Genomic DNA, 6,328 nt, shown 5'->3' with positions numbered 1-6,328 from the left:
GGCCGTTTTTTCCAGGAAAATAAGGAAACTTATTCCCTAATTTTGTGTCTACAATATCTGTCCAAATTTCATTCACTTCAGTTCACTTCTTCTTACCTTTCGCGCGTCAACTTTCAAAATTTTGGTTTTGGGTTCTTTTGCCCCTAAAACCGTCTTTCCGCAAAAAAGAAAAACATATTCTTTATTTTTTGTCCACACAGAAAGTTTTGTTGCAATTCTTCATGTCTTTTACACACATCTAACATATTGTTACTAGCATTTTTCATTTTTTGTGATCAAAGCTTTGGAGGGGTCGGTGCCCCACCCAACCGATTTCTAAAGGAAAATACGAAACCCGTATTCACTCACTTTATGTCTACAATATCTGTGCACAAATTCACTCCCTTCGGTTCACTTCTTTTTGCCTTTCGGGAGTCAACATTCAAAATTTTCTTTGGGAGGTTTTGCCCCCAAAAACCGTTTTCCCGCAGAACATAACAAAACCCGTATTCATTTACTTTCTGCGTATTGTCCATACACAAAGTTATGTTGCAATTCTTTATTTCCTTTACACACATCTGACATACTGTTATTATTACTTTTGATTTTTCGGGATCAAAGGTTTTGAGGGGTCTGTGCACCACCCTACTGTTTTTCCCAGGAAAGTACGAAACTCGTACCCTCATTTCACGTCTGCAATATCTGTGCACAATTTCATTCACTTCGGCTCACTTCTTCTTGCCTTTCGGACGTCAACTTTCAAAATTTCGGGTGGTGGCTTTTGCCCCTGAAACCGTTTTTCCGCAGAACAAAAAAAAAAAAGTATTCATTTTTCTGCGAATTGTTAATACACAAAGTTATGTTGGAATTCTTCAAGTTTTTTGCACACATCTGACATACTGTTGGTAGCACTTTTAATATTTCGTGATCACAGGTTTGGAGGGGTCCATGCAGCACCCAACCCTGTTTTCCAGGAAAATAGAAAACCGTATTCCCTCATTTTACGTCTACAATATCTGTGTAGAAATTCATTCACTTCGGTTCACTTCTTTTTGCCTTTCGGGCGTCAATTTTCAAAATTTTTTGTGGGAGCTTTTGCCCCCTAATACCATTTTTCAACAGAACATAAAAGAACCCGTATTGCTTTATTTCTGGCATATTATCCATACAAAAAGTTTCATTGCAATTCTTCATTTCCCTTATACACTTTCTACATACTGTTATTAGCATTTTAATTTTTTGTGATCAAAGGTTTGGAGGGGTCCGTGCCCCACACGACTATTTTCTCCAGGAAAATATGAAACCCGTATCCTTATTTTATGTCTACAATATATGTTCACATTTGCACTCACTTCGATTCACTTCTTGGGGCCGCGGTGGCTCACTGGTAGAGCGTTCACCTCTGGTGCTTGGGGTCCCGGGTTCGATCCTAGCCCCCGCCAAGTGAACTTTGTGGTGGACAAACACCGTGTGCGTGGGTTTTCTCGGGGTTCTCCCGTTTCCTGCCACTTTCTTCATTCCACCATTTCATTCATTACTCATCATCACCGTCTCCTTTAGCCTAACCGGCATAACCGTGGGACGTAAAACTTAAAGATTTCATTTCATTTTTTTTCGATTCACTTCTGTTTGCCTTTCGAGTTCAACTTTCAAAATTTATGGTGGGAGCTTTTGCCCCCTAAAACCGTTTTCCCGCAGAACTTAGAAAAACCCGTATTAGTTTACTTTTTGCGTATTGTCCATACACAAAGTTATGTTGCAATTTTTCATGTCCTTGACACACATCTGACATACTAGCACTTTTGATATTTTGTGATCAAACGTTAGGGAAGGTCCGTGCCGCACCCACTCCTTTTTTCCAGGAAAATAGCAAACCCATATTCCCTCATTTTATGTCTACAATGTCCTTGCACAATTTGATTCACTTCGGTTCATTTCTTTTTGCCTTCCCGGCGTCAACTTTCATAATTTTGTGTGAGAGCTTTTGCCCGTAAAACCGTTTTTCCGCAGAAAAACCCTTCTCCATTTTTTTTTTTTTTTTTTGCGTATTGCCCGTACATAAAGTTTCATTGGAATTCTTCATGTCCTTTACACAAATCTGATATACTGTTACTAGCACTTTTGATATTTCCTGAGCAAATGTTTGGAGTGGTCCCTGGCCCACCTAACAGTTTTTTTCAGGAAATACGGAACTAGAATTCCCACATTTTATTTTCACAATATGTGTGAAAAATTTCATTCACTTCGGTTCACTTCTTCTTGCTTTTTCGGCGTCAAATTTCAAACTTTTGGGGTGGGTTCATTTGCCCCCCTAAAACCGTTTTCCTGCAGAACATTAAGAAAACGTATTCTTTCATTTTTTGCCTATTGTTCATACACAAAGTTTCGTTGCAATTCTTCATGTTCTATACACACATTTGACATATTGTTACAAGAACTTTTATTTTTCGTGGTCAAATGTTTGGAGGGGTCCGTGCCCCACGCGGCCGTTTTTTCCAGGGAAATACGACATTCGTATCCTCATTTTACGCATTCAATATCTGTGAAAATTTTTGTTCACTTCGGTTTACTTGTGCTTTTCAGGGGCCGCCGTGGCTCAGTGGTAGAGCATTCACCTCTGGTGCTTGGGGTCCTGGGTTCGATCCCAGTCCCCGCCAAGTGAACTTTGTGGTGGACAAACACCGTGTGCGTGGGTTTTCTAGGGGTTCTCCGTTTCCTCCCACTTTCTTCATTCCACCATTTCATTCATTACTCATCATCAACGTCTGCCTCCTTTAGCCTAACCGGCATAACCGTGAGACGTAAAACTGAAAGATTTCATTTTTTCTTCTGCCTTTCGGGCGTCAACTTCCAAAATTTTGTGTGGGAATTTTTCCCTCTTAAACCGTTTTTCCGCGGAAAATAAAAAAACAATATTCATTTATTTTTTTGTTCACACATAAAGTTTCGTTGCAATTCTTCATGTCCTTTACACACATCTCAGATACGGTTACTAGCACTTTTGATATTTCGTGATCAAAGGTTTGGAGGGGTTAGTGCCCCACCGAACCGTTACTTCCAGAAAAATACTAAAACCGTATTCCCCCATTTTATATCTACAATATCTGTGCACAATTTCATTCACTTCGGTTCACTTCCTTTTGCCTTTCGGGCATCAACTTTCAAAATTTTGGGTTTGAGCTTTTTTCCCTTAAAACTGTTTTTTTCACAGAAAATTTAAATAAATGTTTTCCTTTATTTTTTGCGTATTGTCCATAGACGCAGTTTGATTAAATTCTTCATGTCCTTTACACACATCTGACATGCTGTTACCAGCACATTTGATTTTCCGTGCCACGTTCCGTGCCCCACCTAACCGTTTTTTCGAGGAAAATACGAAACTCGTATCCTCATGTTACGTTTGCAATATCTGCGCTTAATTTCGTTCACTTCGGTTCAGTTCTTGCCTTTCGGAAATCAAGTTTCAAAATTTTGGGTGGGAGCTTTTGTCCCTAAATCCGTTTTTCCGCAGAAAATTTAAAAAGGCCGTATTCCTTTAGTTTTTGCGTATTTTCAATACAAAATGTTCCGTTGCAATTATTCATGTCTTTTACACACTTCTGACATACTGTTACTAGCAGTTTTGATATTTCGTGATAAAAGGTTTGGAGGGGTCCGTGCCCCACCCAACCGTTTTTTCCAGGAAAATACGAAACTCGTATTCCCTCCTTTTACGTCTACAATATCTGTGCACAATTTTATTGACTTTGGTTCAGTTGTTCTTGCCTTTCGGGTGTCAACTTTCACAATATAGAGTGGGGCTTTTATATTAAAACTTACTTAACTTTATGTAACTTTTTCTTTTTTATGAGATTCTTTTTTTGGGAGGTGAGGAGAGAAATGTTTTCCTCTGATATGTGTCTTTTGCCATTCATCTTTTTTGAACTGCTTAAGTAAGATCATTTTGTAACTTTTGATGTCATCCATCTCCGTCATGATAATATTATTGTCATTTTTAACAATTTGTTTTATTCCCTCATTTGCAGTCTGCCACACTGATATATTTATTACAAAATTGAGGTTTGGTCCAGCGCCTTTCGAATTCGGAACCAACCCAACCGCCGAGCTTTTTGGGTTGCCTGCTATTGCAGGAAAACGAGAATTGCAGGTGGTAATGCACTTTTGGAGTCGTGTATACATTACACTATAAAGGATAGACACACACACACACACACACATACTTTCCTTTATATATATATATATACAGGGGTGTAGCCTGCAGGTTAATGTAGGAGGGGCCCGTTGTTTTTCAAGGCGGGCCAAGCCAAAAAAATTATGTTGCAACTAGTGATTTTGAGGCCTGTAAAAAACCGAAAATTTTTGTTTCCTTCCGGAACACTAAAACCACTGCTTCTTCTTCTTCTTCTTCTTCTTCTTCTTCTTCTTGTTCTTATTATTATTATTATTATTATTATTATTATTATTATTATTATTATTATTATTATTATTATTATTATTATTATTATTTTACTTTTCCTCCATAAATTATATTCCAGATAGTTTTTTATTATATTAAACCCAGAACTACTGTCCCAGACCGAATGTTATATCTTTGTGGTAACTATTTCAGTTTAAGCCTTTGTACACAGAACCTATCAATATAAAATTGATTTTCTTTGAAATTGCATTTACTTTCTTTAAGATTTCCTTACAAAAATATTTATTTATTATTCGTGACTAAACAAACATAATTATTTTATTAACAGCTATATCTTACTTTCTGTTTTACACCAAGTAGCATTTTAAAAAAGCGAGTGAAATCCAAACTGAAAAATTGAATAAAAGCTTTGTTTTTCACCAAATTTTCCATATGATAAAAATGTTTTATAAAACACAAAGTAGAGCATATAAAAATTTAATGCACTTACAAATTAATTTAGTACCAATGTTTTATGGTAGTATTTATAGTATCTTGTTAAAACGTTTGTCATCAAACTGTCAAATATAAATCGCAGTAAATTCTGTAATCTGCTGTCACAAAAAAGTATACCATGTTACTTTCCGATCGGTATAAGGAAGAGATACCGCCAGCGGCGTAGCGAGCATTACAAGATGGGGGGGAATGAAACTTGGCATTGCCAAGTCTTGATTTTAAAAATTGCCAAGTCTTATTTTTAAAAATGAAAAGTGTTTCGAAAATCTTAGACTCACTTTTACCAACCCTGTGGAAATCTATTACAGCAACCTTATTTTCATATTCGTCCCATTCCATGTCTCGTCTGAGATGCGAATACGAAAAGTCCTTGTTTCACTTTCAAGTGCAATTTTAGACCTCAACTCAGGATCATTATCACCATGCACGATGCACAACTGCTAATTTGACAACTTATGGGGCGTTTACACTTGGTCGATTTAGTCGCACGACTAAATCGATTTAGTCGCACGACTAAATCGACTCGCTGCATTTGCCACTAAATCGAAGCAACTAGGCCGAATCAGAATGATGGATGTGTTCAATTATTTCAATCACAGAAAATAGAACGTCTCTCAATTCAGTTGCCAGTCGATTAGTCGCCTTCGATCAACAAGCGATTAAGTTGAAGTCCCGTTTACACGGTCGATTAAGTTGAAAGTGACGTCAATTCAACTGAATCGAACGCAAATCGACTAAGTGTAAACGCCCCATTATGGCTATGTTAGATAATCTGCGTCACTCAATTCTCACGAGAACCTCTAAAGCTATAATCTGTTGTAGAAATGCATTAAAAAACGTAGAATAAGGTAGGCTATATTTACTGCTTGTGATATAGGGACATATAATTTACATAAACATTCAACTGAGGGGTTCAGTGAGAGACCAGGCTAACTTGCACACAAATACCTCCTTAGCTCATCTACTTCATATTTTAAGGACGTTTGGTAAAACGCCAGATCTTGTTGGGTAGGGTGCGGAAAAAGGCTCTGGCAAAAAAGTAGGAGAAAGCCTGAGAGAACGTCTTTGTAGAATATTTTTTTACCAAAATGAATAATGTATGTAGCTAGAGAAGAGGAAAATGCCCTATAATACATATCATAATATGAGATTTGTTACTATATTAAATTCATTATTTATTATCGAATTGAAATAATGAAATTTTGAAAAACAGGGTGCGAAATCATTGGGGAAGAGGGAAATTTCCCCCACTGAATATTTTTGGACAAAATTCCCTCACTAAATCCTTGCTGGGAGAGATAATACACTGAAATGATGTCAGAAGTTTCAAAGTAATTACCGTAATTCATATGTAATCAACGTGTATTTCATATTTAATTATTAGATGAACTAGTGATCAGCGGTATACTAGTAATGTCTAACTTTGTATAGTTTACT

The sequence above is a fragment of the Thermobia domestica genome, chromosome 6 (assembly GCF_964235325.1).
Source record: "Thermobia domestica chromosome 6, izTheDome1.hap1.1, whole genome shotgun sequence".
NCBI lineage: Eukaryota > Metazoa > Arthropoda > Insecta > Zygentoma > Lepismatidae > Thermobia > Thermobia domestica.
This window is presented reverse-complemented; position numbering follows the sequence as displayed.